Source organism: Gekko japonicus, unplaced genomic scaffold (assembly GCF_001447785.1).
Source record: "Gekko japonicus isolate JY-2015 unplaced genomic scaffold, Gekko_japonicus_V1.1 scaffold232, whole genome shotgun sequence".
NCBI classification, from domain to species: Eukaryota; Metazoa; Chordata; class Lepidosauria; order Squamata; family Gekkonidae; genus Gekko; species Gekko japonicus.
Genome location: NW_015162481.1, coordinates 1,129,851 through 1,149,240, shown reverse-complemented (window position 1 = coordinate 1,149,240; position 19,390 = coordinate 1,129,851). Strand labels below are relative to the sequence as shown.

The 19,390-nt window shown below is 42.8% G+C and overlaps 1 protein-coding gene across 1 annotated transcript in view; it reads right to left on the bottom strand.

Moving 5' to 3' along the window:
- Positions 1-19,390, bottom strand: part of STK3 (serine/threonine kinase 3) — a 185,234-nt gene that overhangs the window by 64,680 nt on the left and 101,164 nt on the right. The gene's annotated exons all lie outside the window — the stretch shown is intronic.

Sequence of the window (19,390 nt, the reverse complement as noted above, 5' to 3'; positions counted from 1 at the left end):
ATTTGAGTTCTTTCAGAACTCTTGGATGTATGCCATCTGGGCCTGGTGATTTATCAGTTTTTGAGTTGTCTATCAGTTTTAGGATCTCCTCTCTCATCACCTCAATCTGACTCAGGTCTTTCAACACCCCTCCTGAAATCAGCGGTTCTGGAGTGGGCAAGCACATCTCATCTTCCACAGTGAAGACAGAGGCAAAAAATGCATTTAGCTTCTCAGCCATTTCCCTATCAATCTTCAGTACTCCTTTTACCCCTTGGTCATCCAAGGAGCCCACTGCCTCCCTGGCTGGCTTCCTGCATCTAATGTATTTGAAGAAAGTTTTATCGTTGGTTTTTACGTTTTTTGCTATATGCTCCTCATATTCCCTTTTTGCCTGCCTGACCACAGACTTGCATTTTATTTGCCACAGCCTGTGTTCCATTGTATCAGCCTCACTGTGACTAGCTTTCCACTGCTTAAAGGAATCTTTTTTACCTTTTACAGCTTCCATTACTTTGTTTGTTAACCATGCAGGCTTTTTCCTATACCTGTTTGTGCCTTTCCTAACCTGCGGAATATTTTTTTTTTGAGCTTCTACGATCGTAGTTTTAAATAGTTTCCAAGCTTCCCCAATGGTTTTGACCCTTTCTACTTTTCCTTTCAGTTTCCTCCCCACATGTCCTCTCATATCAGAGAAGTTACCCCTTTTAAAGTTAAAAGTGGTTGTGTCAGTCTTTTTGGCCAATTCCCTATTTATACAAATGTTGAACTCAATAACATTATGATCACTGTTCCCAAGTGGGGCAATCACTTTTACATCTCTCACCAGACCTTGAGTGTTACTTAGAACCAAATCAAGGATCGCCTCTCCCCTGGTAAGTTCCGTGACCATCTGCTCCATAGCACAGTCATTTAGAGTGTCTAGAAACTCAATCTCTATTTCCCTGACTAGAACACATATTGACCCAATCAATGTGTGGGTAGTTAAAATCACCTATTATGACACAGTGTTTTTTTGGACCAGGGGGTCCAATTCTATGGGCCCCCAAAGAAAGTGCTCCCATTCTCAATTGTTTCCAATGGTCGAGAAAAAACAGCAACCCCCCCCCCCCGGACTGATGTGAAACCAGAGTCTCTGCAGTAGAAACTGAAGGGGGGACAGCTCTGATAGAACTGAATGCACACCCCTAATCCCAACACATCTCTTTCTTGCGCCCCCTTCCTTTCTTTTAATGTGCGATCAGGTCAAAACCAAAACCTTGAATTTGACTCAATATTCCACGGGTATCAAAGTAAGTTCTCAAAGTAAACAGCACAGCAAGGCTATCTCAATGTAAATTGTCCTTGTCAGAAGAATCCCCCCTCCCTCTGAAAAAGTGTGTGCACATTAGGTTTGCCAGCCTCCAGTTGGGGCCTGCAGATCTCCTGCTATTATAACTGATCTCCAGACAACAGAGATCAGTTCTCCTGGAGAAAATGGCTACTTTGGAGGGTGGAGTTTATTGAATTATAACTTGTTGAGGCCCCACCCCTCCCCAAACCCCACCATTCCCAGGCTCCATCCTCTAATTCTCCAGATATTTCTCACCCCAGACCTGGCAACCCTAGTGCACATGAAATATTATACCTTGAATAAAGCTTTGTTGGTCTTAAAGGTGCCACTGGACTCAAACTTTGTTCTCTCTCTGGCAATGCTGCGGCCAGGCTGTTAATGGGTCTCTCTAGAAGGGACCATATTCAGCCTGTGCTGAAAGCGCTGCACTGGTTGCCAATAGCGTACAGGATTCGCTTCAAAGTGCTGGTTCTTAGCTATAAAGCCCTATATGGTCTGGGTCCAGCCTACCTGAGGGACCGCCTTTCCCCGTATGTTTCCCCAAGAGCGCTACGGTCTGGGGCCCAAAATTTTCTAACTATACCGGGCCCCAAGGATGCTAAGTTGGCCGTCACGAGGGCTAGGGCTTTCTCGGTGGCGGGCCCCACCTGGTGGAACGAGCTCCCAGAGGAGATCCGGGCCCTGCGGGACCTGGTGCAATTCCGCAGGGCCTGTAAGACGGAGCTCTTCCATCAGGCTTTTGATTAGGGGCCGCTGCCACCCCCCCTGCTATATTACTATCAATGTGGGGGGGTTGAGGGCCTTAGGAGGGTAGGAGGAACATCTGTTCAACATCTACTATGTAATGCCTACCGGGGGATGTTTGGGTTTTTTTGTGGTTTTGTCCTCTCTGATATTCTGAAATGGATGCTATGTAGTTGAGCACTTTATTGTTTGTTTGGGTTTTAAATTGTATATTGTATTTTTGTACTAAAGTATTTGATGTTTTATGAGCAAGTTTTATACTATGTAAGCCGCCCTGAGCCCTACGGGGGAGGGCGGGGTATAAATTCAACAAATAAATAAATAAATAAATTACTATAGCAACTATCAGTGCAATCTGTTAAGGAAGTCTGCTTGAGTCTTGGAGAAAGCCAGGGAAGTTAGTTAATCCTAGAGCTTTTTGCTATGCTCAGACCTCCCTGTAGCTCTACTGGTTGCAGCCAGAACTGCATCTTAAAAAAGAAAGGGAAGACATTTGGCTGGAGGCAGCAGGATGACCCTAGCTTCGAGTGTCTCCTTCAAAGGCCTTCCTTAAGCTGCCCCTGGGGTGGATTGCTCCCCACACACACCCTTGGCACGTCACTGGTTTAGGAAGCTATTTTGATACCACAAAGGTAAATTGGTGGTATAGATGCACGTACAAACTTAAGGTAATACAGAACAATTTTCTGTAGCCTGAAGATGACAAAGTGCAATACACACAAATTACTAATCAAAAGCTCAGCTAGGGGACACACAATAGTACCGACAACTGGATTGATACAAAGACAGATGCACATACAAGGAAAACCTTTCATCTCGGACTAGGCTTATGCACTCTGAAGGCTGAAATTCTATTAACCTGATCTGTGGGAAAACTGTCCAAAACCTTTGGTCTAGTTAAAAATGTTTAAAAGCTGTCCGTGAACTTTGAAGGCTACTGAGCTATGCATATGAGAGGTATTAATATGAACAATTAGTTACCAAGGCAACAAGGACAAATATAACTGCGATGCTTCATCTCACTATTCTCACCATTTTCTTTTATTCATTAGTCCTCAGACTATTCATGAATTATAAACCTGTTATGCAACTAAATAGATGCAAGAGAGTTGGCCTCCAGCCTCCAAAACCCCACCAATTCTTCTAGTAGACAAAGAAGTAAATGGCTGTGAAAAATCATTCCAGTTTTTCTTATGCCAAAGGCATTGCTTTGATTTTATCTTGTTGCTGTGAAAAAGATGAACATTTCTGAACAGTGTGCATTGGCATCCTATAAAAAGGCAAGAAAAAAGGACTACAAATTTGATGGATTTTTGTAAGAGGCACCAAGGATTAGGTACAGTAGTGAGTTAACTATAGAAATGTATGGCCTTGAATGAAATTCTTTCTACAATTACATTAGAGGAAGGGATCCCTTCTTACCAACAAAAAAGATGTGTGGGGGATCGTGGGACTTCCACAGACAAAAGCAATATGGGGCACGGGCTGCTGTAAAGAGTGAAATTTGGAGGTCAGGTAAAATCTGAGTGGAAAAGCCAGTTGAATCCAACAAAGAGAATAAATAGAGGCTTCCGGTTTATGGAGCAGCGATGGTGGACATTCTCCCAGGACCGTGGGGGAACGATCTGCACACCAGCGGGTTGGAGGAGTGCTACCTCAAGTAGCACCCTCATGGAGCCTTTGGGATAGGCTCCAGGCCAGAGGGCTTTTGAGGGGTAGCCTCTTAAGATGGCGTAAAGCCAGAGAATTTGAAGCTCCCCTCCGCCCTGATGGTCCGGCCGCTGCGTGGCCTTCGGGCACAAGCTGGTTTGACCGGGACAAGCGCTGGAGATCGAGTAGAATAGCGTTGAAGCAAGCGAGGTCAGAGAAATTGACCAACAATGAACGTGAGTTCAAAATAAGCGGACGATTGTAAAAAGCAAATTAACTCCCCCATGGGAAAGTGGATTGCAAAGAGGGACGCCTCTTATGCGAAAAGACTGATAAGCGAGATGAAGGGGGAAGGGGGAGGAAAAACAGCGAGTGTGTTTTGAGAGGCTTACTTGATTGCTGACAGCGTGGGAGCGATCTTTAAAGTTGGAGGGAAGCGTCAGAAACTGTAAACAAATAATAAAAATGGCTGCCGTGTAAAGAAAGCTGAAAACGAAACCGCCTGGCAGCCAGAGCCCAAAACCAGAAGAGGAAGCAGACGTCATGAAAATGCTAGCGGATATGCTCAAGCCAGTGATGGAGCAACTCGATGGTATTAACCAGCAACTGACTGTAATGAATAAAAACTTTGCATCTCAGCAGCTCCAACTGAAAGAAACGGAGAAGGTGGAGCAGGTAGCTGGGAAACTTAAGGAGTTGGACACCACAAGCAAGAAAATGAAGAAAAGAATGGGAGAAGTGGAAACAAAGCAAAATCTACAAGAAAAACATCTGTTACAGCTGCAGATGGAAAAAGCCAACATGATTCTCAGATTCCAGGGAGTTCCTGAGGCAGAGAAGGAGGATCGGAGGAAGATACTTAGCGAGATCATCGCTCCAGCAATAGGCTTAACAGCGGATGAACTGGTAAAAGAGATGGAGACGGCTTATAGGGCTTACTCCAATTACATTAAAAAAAAGATAGCCTGTCTGGAGAAATTGTGGTCAGATTCTCAAGAAGACAGACCAGAGATGCTATTTTAAAGGCGACATCAGCAACTCCACTGAAAATGGGAAAGTTAATAATTAAAACTTTAAAAGACATTCAATTTGAAATTCATCAAAAGAGGAAAAACTATAAGGACTTAATTTCTTTTCTTCAAACTAACGGAATTTCGTATAGGTGGACGATCATGGAGGGTGTCATCTTCAAAATCAACGGTAAAAGAGAAAAGATTGATTCTACCTTTAAAGCCAAGGAAGTTGTGTGACGCCAGCTGGGAACGGAGGAAGATTCCAAAGAGGAAGAAACGAAATCAAGTGACTCTGCCACCTCGGGAACAGAGGAGGACTCTGCTGTGGAAACCGGAGCAGAGGCAGTCAGAGTGGTATATGACTTTAGAGACAGAAAACCGAAGTAAAGGCAGAAGGACTCTGAGAATTGCCTTTTGAAGCGAAGAATAAGACGATCAGAAAGCTCTCTCATAACAACAAAATAACATGTTAACATTGAAGCTGAGACAAACAAGAACTCTACAAGTATATTGTTCTTATTAACACTTATATTACTAACACTTTCACTAACAGGGATAAGGTCTCCTCCTCTTGGGATTTTAGTATAGTGTGGTTACCTTTTCTTTGTCCCTAGATGTAGTCCCCTTCCTTTATACTTTCTTTGTAGTTTGTAGTGTATTGCAAAAATAAAAATATCCCTCCAGGGATTTAAAAAAAAGAAAAGAATAAAAAGTGCCTTTCAATAGTGCAACCTCAAATACTTCATTATTGAGACACAAACCTGTACCTAACACCCAACAATAAGGGCCCTCCAGAGCCAGCTTTGTTTTACCTGCCTCCTTCAAAACCTCTTGCTGTAGCCACCATAACATAGGACCATCCTAGTGAAATAGTGCAAGGTAGGCTTCAACAGCCCTCACATGAACTGGGTAAACATGTGCTCGAGTAATGCTGTAGAAATGAAATTCCTAAATATCATAAACTAGGAAAAAGGCTCGTTGTGGAAATAAATACAACGATCTCTAGAAAGAGGCTCTGGGCGGGTGCCCCGGCCTTGGACACTCAGTGTCAATTTGCTGTGGCGACCTCAGCAGGGTATAATCTCCAGAGGAACTGATCTCTGCTACCTAAAGAACAGCTGTAGTTTTGAGTGATCTCCAGCCCTCACCTGGAGATTGGCAACGATGGTTCCCCAGAAGGGAATAGTTGGTTTGGAGGGTGGAGTCTATGGCTTTGTACCTGTCCGAGGTCCCACGCCTCCTGAAACCTCACCCTCTCCAGGCTCCATCCCTCACATCTCCAGGAATTTCCCAACTGGAGTTGGCAACCCTATCTCCTGCCCAGCCAATCATCAACCTACCTTTATTTTCCCCTCACTCTTCAGCTTTCCACCCCCCAAACACCTGCAGCCTCTCCCGTGCTCTGAAGCCCTGACTGCTACGTCACATTGGCTGTCATATGGGGGCAATTTCTCCACCATTTTCTCCAGGGGAGAGCCCACCCTTTTCTCCAGGGGAACTGGAGCCCACCATTTTCTCCAGGGGAACTAATCTCTGCCATCTGGAAAACAGTTGTAATTCTAAATGATCTCCAGCCCTCACCTGGAGATTGGACACATTTTACCTCAGAACAACAAACTGTTTAGAATGTTAGAGGCAAAAGCCAATCAAGTTGCATATGCAAATGACCTCTGTGTTCTGAGGCAAAGGCCAATGAGGCTGCATATGCAAATAACCTCTGTGTTCTGACTGGCTATGGGGGGGAGAGGAACAGCAAACTGTTTAGAATGTTGGAGGCGAGACTCAAGCAATGCAGCCAGTGGATAGGGACAGATTCTGAGTGACACACCAGGGCGCCAACCAATTCCGGAGCGTGTGGAATGTTCTAGAGAAGTGCCACCACTATTCAGCTTTTATATATAAGGGAGATGACTGAGAACTGGAACAGTTGGCCTCGGAGGAGGAGGGGTGATGGAGTAGCGAGATCCAGAGCTCTGGATCTCACCAACCTTTGCAGTCTTTTTAGGGGACTTTCTTGACATTTCTGGACTCCTCCAGATTTGACAAGGGTCCACCAGTTCCTCGGGAGTAGGAAACTGGAAGCAGAAGACTTAAACTGAGCTCCCTGTTTGCGGCAACAACAGGTGAAGTTTCAGTTTGTCTTGAAGCAGAAGCTCCAGAAGGACCAGTCACGCAGTTCACGGCTGGAAAGCTACATCAAGCCCCGAAAGAGCCTCTATACCTTGCCACAAATCATCTTGGCGAAGACCCCGTAAGCAACCTTATCTTCTACTTTAATAGTTAAGCCCGTAAACAGACACTTGATTGCCCCTATAAATCTGTCCAGAGGAAAAGGGGGGGGGGTAAAACTCTCCGTCCGGCGGCCACGCAAATTTTTGGATTTTATTACATCAAACATGCAGGGGAAAAACAACATTTTGAAATGTTTTACCTGCTATTTGGAAAATATTGTTACAGAAACTTATTTCACTCTTAAAGAACTTTGATGGAACTATTGAAAGTGAAACAGGCTAAAAGTTAAGCCAAAATGGCGCTGAGGCAGCAGTTTCTTTGGAACAGTTGGCCTCAAAGCCAACAAGAGGGGTAGTGATCGTGGACTTGGTTCTGAGCAGGGTTCAAGACTTGGTAAGAGATGTAGAGGCTGTTGCACAAATTGGGAACAGTGACCACAATGCTATTAAGTTCAGCATTCAAGTCAATGGAAAGTTACTCCTGAAGTCAAAAACTCTAACATTTGATTTCAAAAGAGGGAACTTTACAAAAAAGAGAGGAATAGTTAAAAGAAACCTGGAGGGAAACAAAATGCAGTCCAATGTGTAGAGAATGCTTGGAAACTATTTAAAGGTAAAGGTAAAGGTTCCCTTGCTCGAAAGCCAGTCGAATCCGACTCTAGGGTTGCGGTGCTCATCTCCGTTTCAAAGCCGAAGAGCCAGCGCTGTCCGAAGACATTTCCGTGGTCATGTGGCCGGCATGACTAAACACCAGGCACATTTATTGAAGCCCAGATAAGATGCATTCACTGGGTTAGAAAAGGCATTGCCAAGTCTAAAAGAATGCCTGCATGGTTACCAACACAAGTCAAGGAAGCTATTAAAAAAAAGTGAAGAGGCTTCCTTTCAAAAGTGGAAGGTCTGCCCCAATGAACTGAGCAGAAGAGATCACAAAAGAAATGTAAGTTAGTAACTAGGTATGCAAAAAGAGAATTTGAGGAGCAGGTTGCTAAAAGCATTGAGACAAACAATAAACATTTATTTCAATCTATTTGGAGCAGGGAACCAGACAGAGAAGCATTTGGGCCTTTGGATGACCAAAGAATAATGGGATTGACTAAAGGAATATGGGGAGATGGCAGAGATGGTTAATGAATTTTTTTCTTCTGTGTTCACTGTGGAAGGTGTGGGGCATGTACCCATGCCATAGCTAATTTTTTCAGGAACGGAATCTGAAGAACTGAACCAAACTGAAGTGGTGAGTGATTAAGTTCTAGGCTTATTGAGGAAATTAAATACCAATAAGTCTCCAGGACCTAATGGTGTACACCTGAAAGTTAAAGAATGGTTGACGGCTGTAGAAAGGTGTAGGAGTGCCAGGTTGATTGCACAAAGGTGATCAGCACTAATTGATGCACAAAGTTGTTACAGGAACCATCACAAACTAGCAGTCAGTGTGGAAGCAACGTTGCTACCACCCAGCTATGAGGTGTTTACACAGCGAACAAACTTCTATCTTGCCTGACCTTGCAGCTTTAGCCTGTGTTTGCTTCTCAGTTTAGGTACCCAGACCTGACCTGTAGCATTGAATCCCCAGCCTTGATTCTGAATTCCTGCTTTCCTTGTTTTTCCCCAGACCTGTGGATAGAACTCTTGGCTTTCTGACTCGGTACCGGTTTGCAACCTTGCTCTTATCTCTTGCTCCAATTGTTGTGTTTGCACTGGTGCCTCCCAGAATTCCCAAGTAGAGCAAAAAGTGTCAGGCTCCACCTGAGTACAACATTTGTTTGTGGATTTAACTGTGTTGTTGCATACCAAAGGCTCCTGGTTGGTCAATACCAGGTCTGCCCTTGAATGAAACAATTTTTGATTGACTTTTAAGGTCTCTAAAGACAGTTTCTAATTACACCAGCACAAGGAATTCTGCATCCCTCAGTGATAACTCTCCCTGATTGACTGGGTAGGGAATCTTCTCTCTCTAGAAGATCTATCCCATTTCCTTTGGCTTGAATGGGAATCTTCTCTACTATCCAAACTTCCTTGCCAAACTTTCCCCCAGTTCTCTGTCTATGTTCAAACTGCCCTCAGCTAATGCTGAATTCAGACTGTGTTCAGTCAAGGTAGAAATCTGACTCTGTCAGCACTAAACCCTTCTTCTGTCAGGGCTAGTCTCAGACAGTCTCAGTACACGTCTCTTCTCAGTTAAGACAGAAATTTGACTGAATCTCTCCAGACTTTCTCTATTCAGCTGATGCTAACCAATCAGATTGCTTGGAGCAGCCTGTCCCTCAAGGATCTCTGTTTCTGTGAAGAATTAACCCTTCACTGTCCTTTGTTTATATAGCATGACAAAGCTTTTAAAAGTGCTGTCTGTCACAGCTTGAGACCCTGGCGAGCTGCTGCCAGCCTGAGTAGACAATAATGACTTTGATGGACCAATGGTCTGATTTAGTATAAGGCTGTTCCATGTGTTCATGTGATGATTTTCTATTAATAAACTGTTATATTTAACTTTTGCTGTGCTTATTAAATACCTGGGTCGTCATTTTATCATGATTATATTTTAACGTATTTGTTTGCTCTAGGAACACATTACAGAATTATGTAACAGTAACAGATGGCTTTTTAAAAAATTTATTCCAAGCCACCAAAAATGGATCTATTTAAATGACAGTGTAATGATGAGCGTGTTCTGTGTTTAATGCTAAACAATCTGGATACCAGGCTTGTTTAGAGGTACGTTTAGCAAACGGCAGTAATCTTTCTCTTGGCACTAAAGTAAAATAGATCTGCCTTTTCTATTTGGTTTTTCCCCCTTAGTTATCCTATCCAGAAAAAAGAGCACTTCATTTAATATGTAGATGCTGTTAAGATAATTGATTCAATCAGCACTGATGAGGTTATAACAATTATCTTTCTAAACTTAATTTAATTTCTAGTACTTAACATCTGCATTATTAGCTATTAGAGAAGCGTAATCTTTTTTTTAATATAGACTCCAGAACTGTAGGCTAAAGGTACAAAGCAAAGATGGATGGCTTTCTTGAAGAAGCTGTACTTTGGGATGCATGGTAAATGTACTTTTGAATGATATACAGAGATCCATAGTTCTGAAAGAGAAAAACCAACAAATTGTAGATAAACTGTGGGCTATGAAGTGAAGTGGAAATTCACATGTCCTGATCTGGCAGGGACAATACAGACAGTATGTACGTATTTTTCTAGTAAGATGGTGAACTATGCATGTCGCTAGATGCAGCATGCGTGGCCCCTGCTCCAACGAAGCAGCAAGGGATGAAAGCACCAATTTCTTTTAAAGCTCAAGTCCAATAAGTCAATTGTTCAGGAAGGAAAGCAGGGACTAAGTCTGCTGACTAGTGAGATCTCAGCTTTCACAAAAGAGGCTGTGCACGCAATCAAGGCTGCTTCCACATGAACTCCCTTGTGTCAAAGTACCAGGATAGATGGCACAGACTATTAACAAGGATGTTACTTCCTTTACTTTTCTTTAAAGCTACAATTAACAACAAAAGGCAAATACACATTAGTAAAAATACTGGATAAAAACTAACGTATACAAGAGTCCCGGCAACAAATTCACCAGGAGAATATCTCCAAATATATTGCACCCCTTTCATTTGTGAGCCAATGTGGTGTAGTGGCTTAAGTATAGTGACCAGAGTAGGATCTGCGAGACACAGGTTCACATCCTCACTCTGCCACAGAAGCATGCTGGTGACCTTGGGCTAGGCTTGCCAAGTCCCCCCCCCGGGGGGCGGGAAAACCCCCGCCCAAGAGGCCCGTTACCCGCCGCCAGCAGATCGGGCCCCGGGGGGAACCCCACCCCCAAAGCACATGATGTGCCCGACGTCAGCACGTCACCCGGAAGTGATGCAGTCGGGCACGTTGGGGGTGGGGCCGCGGTCATCCGAGGGAAATCTCTATGGTTTTCCCTTGAATGATTGTGGCCCCGCCCCCAGTGTGCCGGACGTGGTTGCGTCACTTCCAGGTGACATAATTGCGACAAGCGCGCGCAAGGGCTCCCGGAGCAGCGCTGGAGTCCCCCACTCTACATGCAGTAAGGACTTGGCAACCCTACCTTGGGCCAGTCGGTCTCTCTCTTAGCCTTGTGCACCTCATAGGGGTGTTGTGCAAATAAAATGGAGGTGAGGAGAATAATGTAAGGCTGCTTTGGGTCACCTCTGGGGAGAAAGGCTGGGTATAAATGAAGCAAAATAAACAAAAATAAATACAATTTGTAACCCAACCATTTCTAGTGTCCCAACACCTTTAATTCTCTATACCCAAGTTTACAAAATGTACCTAAACTTCCAAAAATGTAAAAGAAAAAAAATCATACAAGGAGTTACACCTTTCTAAACTCACTGACTTCACAGGATTTAGAACAGACTTCCCCTGTTCAGGACCTGAACCACCGTCCCCCTGAGATACTGATCAATGAAATGGTAAACATCCACCACTCTCTCTTTCCCAGTGTGATAAACATCAGAGAAAGCTCTGCAACTATTTAAGTGGCATAGCTGCATGGCTGACGATTATCTCACACAACAGCACATAACAGATGAAACGCTGCATAAAGTACACACAGCCACCCCCTTTCTTGATCTGTGTCAACATTCATAATCCTACTCACAACAAAATATAACCAAAGGTGGCACATCTGGGAGCCAAATTTATTATTCATACTGTGCCATGAAGACAAAGGCTGGGATACAATGAAGCAGGAAGCCAGTTCTTCATGCCGAAATCTGCTTCTTGAACAGTAGACTTTTCCCCTCCCACCAATGCTACTTTAAATCTAAGGAGATTTTCAAAAGCAAAAATATGGAACATTGTGCTGGGGGGTGTTGTTCAAAGAAAAAAATTCCACTGAGCACACAAAAGCCCCTCTGAAACACCTGTGCATGCTTGCTACCATTCTTGCATCTACTGCTGTATCAGCCACTTCCCCTACCACTGTAACCATGTACGTAATACCAACTACTTGCAGGGGGAGATGAAGGCCACAGCTTTATGCCTACAAATGGTTCGACTAGAAATTATCCAACTGCCACCTCCAAATATTTTAAAAAATAAATAAAAATATACTCAGTACATTTTCCTAATCTCAATGTTTTGCAGTTCTTTCCATTCCCCATGGTGCTTCCCAGATTTCTTCACCTAGTTATCTTCTATTGTAAACCCCTTAATGCACATGGCCTTACCAGGTGACATCTACTGAGAGCTGCCTTGTTATATATCAAAATAAACCAAAACCAAATAGAGAAAGGAGAGGGACCCTTCTGACCTAAAGAATGCAGGAAGCCCATGGACAAGAACAGTGTTGCAATAAAAAACCAAAGAAGGCAAGATCAAGCAGAAAAGCTAGTAGGAGCCAATTTGTTATATTAGATTCTGTGTAATAAGGCAGAAGGGGAAATGGAAGGAAGATGACTGCCATTTTGAAATCTCTAGGGCTTGAGTCTCTCTCTCTCTCTCACTGCACATATATAAAGCCTACAGGTGAGTCCCTGGCTCTTATCCCATGGTGTTGGCCTGATGGAGTCATCAGGTGGACACGAACCCATGATGTTTTGTCTACATTTGTATCTTTGTTTTTTATATTTGTGTCATGCAAATTTGTTTAAAAATTATTTTTGTAAGCTGCTTTGGGTCCCCATGGGGGAGGAAGGCAGGATAAAAATATGATAAATAAATGTTATGGATCGAGCTTCATATATACTACTAGGCAAGTACACTTTCTCTCATGTTCTAAGCACATGGAGGAAGTCTCCTTCCTTCTTACTGTTAGCTCCACCACAGAAATCACAGGGAATCCAGAACAATAGAAATCAGATGTAAAAACATGTAGCAGAAAAATTTAAGTGAAAGACCATGGAATTCCTTTTTCACTGTGAAATAAGGGGACCTCAGACTAAACAGAGATAAGCTCTGAATCTCAACTATAAAATAGGAGTGCCTAACTCCACTTTGTGATGCAGACATACTTCTAAAGCTAACATTACTTGGAACTTCTCTGCCATTTCACAACAGTGGGCAGACAGGGACATCTCACTACCTGTGATCCTAAAAGACACTCAAACCAGAACCCAGATATATTATATTCCTGTTCTCTCCCAGTATCAACCTTCTCCTAATGGGCTGGTATTCAGGAACTTTGCCTTCATAGTTGTGCCCAGGTGATCTATAGTAAATTCATCCCTTCACTCTTTCAAAGAACTAGATTCCAAATCAGGCCAATTTCAATTAAACTTATATCTTGCTGAGCTTTGTTGCAGTATCTTGGATTTAGAGTGGATGTTGATTCATTTCTGCAACTCAGAATATTTAATTGCTAGCCCCCTACTTTCAAGAACATACCAAATCACTCATGCTTGCACTCCCTGCTAAAATTCTTAACTAGACTCCATTAAGCAAAATCCAATTGAGACACAATACAGTTCTTCAATACTAAAAGTTCTCCATTATTCATCATTTTCATGAATTATTTAAAGACTGTATGTCAGCCATCTAAAAAATTAATGTCAGTTTTACAAAAGTATGAAATGTGCGCTCCATGGTGATTTATTTTTTAGCAAGTGTCAGCCCTATAGATAATAAGTTCCAATAACTTTTCCCAAAGCATTTTAATCTGTGAAATGTGCCTTGATTGAAATACTTTTGATTAAAATGTATAGAATATATAGTGGATTATTTTATTCAGAGGCCTTGCAACTACAGTTAACATGTAACACTTCACAGAAAGGACAATTTGCATGATAGTTACTACCCCCAAAATTTATACTTCCTACATTCTTTTGGTTTTCATTAATGGCTTAATACATAATTTCATACAGTTAAGAAAAGTATAGAGTACAAATTCATTATTGATAATCTACCAGGTAATAATGGGTTCTAAGTCACTGGCTGTTGTAATATCAAATAACTAAAAATTTGAATAACTGGGTAGTAAAACAAGCTGGGGGAGAAGACTCCCCCTCCCAATATTTCTTGTGGAAAAATTGGAAAGGGTTGGGTGGGAATTATTTTATCATCACCAATAACATTTTTTCAATTGAAGGTCAGCCAAACTATTTTGTCTCTTACGGTAACTCTTGATAACGGATTGACTATTTGTTTCTATTGTATTGGACTGTTGTGCATTTCTTAGCCACCTTAGGTGTTCTTTTTGAACAGAAAAGTGGCATACACATAAATAATAATAGTTAATAATAATTAATTATTTTATCTTTTGGAATGATGTTTGAAATTCTTTTTAAGGCAAGGTTTTAAAATACTGAGTTGGATCCAGGCAGCTTTCCCACTCCATTTCACCCAGTTCCCCTTCACGGTACATTCCCTGTTCCATGTGGCTATCATCCATACCTCCAGAAGAGCCTTTTGACTAATCAGAAGATCCTCTTCTCCTTTTTTACTAACAGAAAAAGCTGGTTGGATCCAACTTGTTTTACCCACTGTTTTTCTTTACTCCCCTAAAATGCTCTCTAATAACTATGTATACAGTGCTGGGTAATTACAATTACTGATTACTCCAGAGAACTCTAAAAACTTCTTGCCTGTTTCTGATTCCTCCATCTTCTACAGCATTTAAAAGTAAATGGTCCATGGAAATACGTACACCAATTCATCAAAAATATATGAAAGAGCAGAGAAGCTGATTTCAATCCATACTCTCTGCTCTCTGAAACTCATGGAGATGCATTTATATTTTATATAATTAATTTATACCCCGCCTTTCTCCCCAATGGGTACCCAAAGCAGCTTATCTCATTCTCTGTTCTATTTTATCCTCAGAACAAAACTGTGACGTAGGTTAGGCTGAAAATGTGTGACTGGCCCCAACTCACCCAGTGAGCTTCCACAGCACAATGGGAATTTGAAACTAGGTCTCCCAGATTCTAACCTGAAACTCTAACCACTGCACCACAAAGGCTCTCCACTGTGAGAAAGCAGAAGTGTTTCAGAATTAGATTTAAATTAGAGAACACAATATCAGACTGTACTATTTTTAAGGAAAAATTGTTTAAATTACGTGGTTTGGGCATTATGTGGCCAATTTTGTCACCAGTTCTGATGACAATGTGTGTGGTGGAGACACAGAGCAGCAGAATTCAGTGATAATTTAACTTGCTATCCAGATTTATTGGTAATTCTTCCTTAATATTGTGGCCTGGAGGCCAACCACTAGTCTATGTCCCAGGAAAAAAAGAAACAATCTGAAACCTCTGCTTGTGGTATCTCATCTCACTGGTTCTAAGTTCAGATAACAAACAAAGGACATTTCTGTTATGTTTCCAGTCCCAACTGGCACAAACTATGATGGGCTTTGGAACCTTAAGACAGGGTTATAGGTTTCTCCATCTTTAAGAAACTGAAGGCATTCATACTTCTAAATGTCACAAGCAGGGCTTTTGTGTGTGTGTGTGCCACTATGGCATATCAGCACCTCTTTCAGCTGGCAGGGCTTATGCCTGTAAAGAAAAATGGCTCCTTGCTTTTGCTCTGTGTAACAAAATCTTTGGTTTGGGCTGCAAGAGGCCTACACAAACATTCCCAGGGACTGTTAAGAGTCCAGAGTCAGTGTGACCTTGTAAGCAAGATAGTTTGCAGCTATAGTGAAAGGGAGTACTATCCTACCCTGGCCTAGCAATTAGCACATACCAAGCAATTGAGCTATGGGCCTTGCACCTGTGGGAAAGAGGCGAGGTTTATCTGCGGTACAGTTTCATTTCTACTCCTCTGGTCCATCACCCTATACATCATGAGCTTAGCAACACAGAGAGAGTTACATCACCTCCCAGGTTTCTGATTGGCCTAACAGGCCTGAGGTCAATCAGAGAACCTCTCCATAAAGTTAGTTAGCATTTGCCATTTGGGGGCTCAGTAACTACTTGGCATGAAGTATGTCAGTGGCTACCCAGCTCAGCTGGAAGTGACTGTTTCACCATGCAAGTTGCTGTGTTCCTGACATACAACTCAAACTGCTTACTCATGAGGGCTAAGGCCCAAGAGAGAGCCACTTGGATTGCTGAAACTAACCGCCTGAGATGAACCAACATTGGGTAACTTGGAATCTTGTTTTACTGTACTAGCTAAGCTGGATAAGCATAGAGTTTGCTTTATGTTCCTTCACAGTCTTGTCCATGTCTTATCTATTTTTTCCACCTTAAATAATTATATTTTTACCTTGTTGTGGATTTTTGCCTTCACTGATCTCAAAACCTTCTTCCAGAAGCCTCGGCCTTTGACCACCTGCATGGTAATTGAATTTTGTTTGGAAACTCAGTCCACAGTCCTACCTTGCAGGGCTGAATTTTCTTCTTCATTCCCTGAAAGGCTGGGAGACTTGTCCTTTCACTCCTAAGCTGTTGGGATAGACTGAAGGACTGGTGGCAGCTACCAAGACTAGAATGAGGATAGCCTCTCTCCAGCATTTTTGTAACTTTGTTTTGCAGCAGCCCTTCCTTAATGAAAGTTCTTGGCCTGGGTTTGGATAAGGACTTTTGAGAATGCTGTCTGTGCTGCGGACAGGCCAGACTGACTGAGAAACAGCAGACAAAATTGTCCTGCAGCTGAAGACATGCCCACAGATAATGTCAGCAGGTGCAATGGTGCATGTTAGCTGCACTGGTGTCTTTTTTCTGGCCCGCCAGCCTGGCCTTCTCTGGCAACCTCTAGACTGATGCTTTTAATGCTAACAATTCATAGACATGCAGAGACTTGGACATGGCAAGTAGTTTCAAGGAGTTTCTGTTCATTATGAGGAAGTTGCTGGCTTTCCATTCATTTCTTTGAGGCCCCTACTGGAAATATGGTAGCCCCAATATAAATATATAAAAGAACATAAAAACATAAGAGAAGCCATGTTGGATCAGACCAATGGGCCATCCATTACAACATCTCTCACACAGTGGCCAAAACCCAGGTGCTATGTTTTAATCTTTTAATCTCTTAATACCTTATAGTCTTTTTATTTAAAACATTTTTGTACTGCCTTTCCACCAGAAACAGGTCCACAAAACAGCAAACATCATGAGTAGCAGCACTTTTTTAAGCACTGGTCACAAGTATACTAAATGGTAAAAGTATATGTACAGGATACATCTTGCATTCTTTAATCAAAGTAGTAAAGTAAAACAATGTATTGAATATATTCAGGGTTTTCAAAGAATTGTTTTCTCTAAGAATAAAGGAGACCTTTTAAAATGGTTTTAAAATGGTTTCATTATTTCTGGATTTTTTTTGCATTGCCTGCATAGAAAGTTCCCAAATATGGTAAACACTAAAAACTAAGAGTCATCATTTCAATGGTAGAAATAGATCTTTTATAAACAACCAAAAATACTGTTGGACAAAGTTTGCTATTCCGAAAAGCACAACATTAACACATACAATGCACTTATACTTTCTCACCTTCTTGCACTTTAAGAATGGGATGAATACTACAAACAGTGAATAGAAAAGTGACGGAATGATCTTTCCCTCTCCCCTGTAGCCTCCTGCACCCCCTGACAACTTATGCCTCAATGTCAGAGAAACTTTGGAACATAGCAAGGAGCTGTGTAGGCAGGCTGCAGCTAGACGGGCAATAAGCTGAAAGCACATCCTCTTCTGTTGTATGAGCACTCCCAGAAACAGAACATGTGCTCACTGAAGGTGGGGGGGCAATTCCTATCAATTTTTCCTTTACTGACATACCCATGTACAGCATTCCAACCCATTCAAGGGTCCCATACCTTCTGGAGCAGCTTGGAAGAAGGGCTGCAATGAATGGAGGAGATCCATTCCATCAACTCCTTCCATTCCAAATCCGTTTGACTCAAGCCAATGTTTTTTATTTACAGTATCTTGCCTATTTGTGAAACATGTTCAAGGCCACTGAGAATGTTGTTACCTCATCAAGAACACAGGCAATACTTGAACATCGAGGTTTGAAGATTCTTCAGCCAGCAGCATCTCTGTTAGTCTGGATTCAGCTTTAGTTTAATAAATACCCTCATTCAATCCATTACCATGTCTATTTCAATAGTCTGGCACATCCACTGTATACTGATGACATCTCTGACCAAAACTCTGGATGGATTACTTCCAACAATAGTTTCATATACATGTTTAACAGCACAGGAACGGAAAGGAACATGTTAGACCCCACACAGCAAATGCCAAAAGGCACAACTACAGCCCCCCCCCTTTCTGAAATCTACTCTCCCTGCATGAAGAAGAAGAGATTGAATTTATACCCTGCCCTTCACTACCCAAAGGAGTCTCAGAGTGGTTTACAATCGCCTTCCCCTCTCCACAACAGACACCCTGTGAGGTAGGTGGGGCTGAGAGAGCTCTTTCAAGAACTGCCCTTGAGAGAACAGCTCTGAAAGAACTTATAACTGACCCAAGGTCACACCAGCAACTGCATGTGGAGGAGTGGGGAATCAAACCCAGTTCTCTGAGATTAGAGTCTGCACTCCTAACCACTACACCAAACTGGCTCTCTTTGAGTGAACCATTTGAGTGTTTGACCCAGTTCTAACCTTGCAAGGTTTTCCAGAAGGATACCACAGTCAGTGGTATGTAAAGCTTTCAAGAAATCTTAACAAACCAATAGGGTACCACTCTTCCTGACACTCTCCCAATGTAGGTCAAACAGAGTGACCAGGGCAGTTTCTGTGTCAAAACTGGGCCTGAAACCTGGGACTGTTTAAATGCCTTGATGCCATTTCACAGACTATTTCCTATTAGTTTATATCAAGAAAGTCAATAGTCTCTTGTTAGATGGCAAAAGACCAAGCCTCTCCATCAAAGTAGAAAGCATTTTCACAGTAACAAAACTTCTAATACTCAGAGACACATAACTGGGAAATGCTAAACATGGTTCTCAACACCCTGCACAGAGGACTCTTAAGAAAACTAGAAACACTCCTATGTAGAACTACCTTCTAATCACCCAGGCTCAACTCCTACTTTAAATGTCATACTCAGTAGCACACACATCCCTATATGTTGCTGCTGTGCATTTGAGGAATATAGAAACTGTTAGCACAGAACACAAATGTCAAGAAAGGGTTGAAAAAAGAAAAGACTGATGGATTATATACTATACAAGAAAGAAGACCCACGAAACTCGCGGGGGGGGGGAGCTTCAAATGAACTGACGGAGGAGGAACCAGCAGGATCAGGTAAGCTCTCCCACCCCCCATCCTGCCGGTTCCTCCATGTCCTCCACCACCACCCCACTCCTTCCCCCCCCCAAGCGAGGGCCAGCGACTTGCAGCTGCCCGGGACTCGCGGCCGCCCGCACCCGCCCTTGCCCCGGATGGCTGGCTGGCTCCGAGGCGGCGGCAGCGAGCCTGGCTGCTCCCCCCTCCCAAGTGAGGCTGGCTGGTCCCCTCGCCAGCTGGCTCCGAGGTGGCGGTGACGGCGGCGAGGCCAGCTGCTCCCCCCCA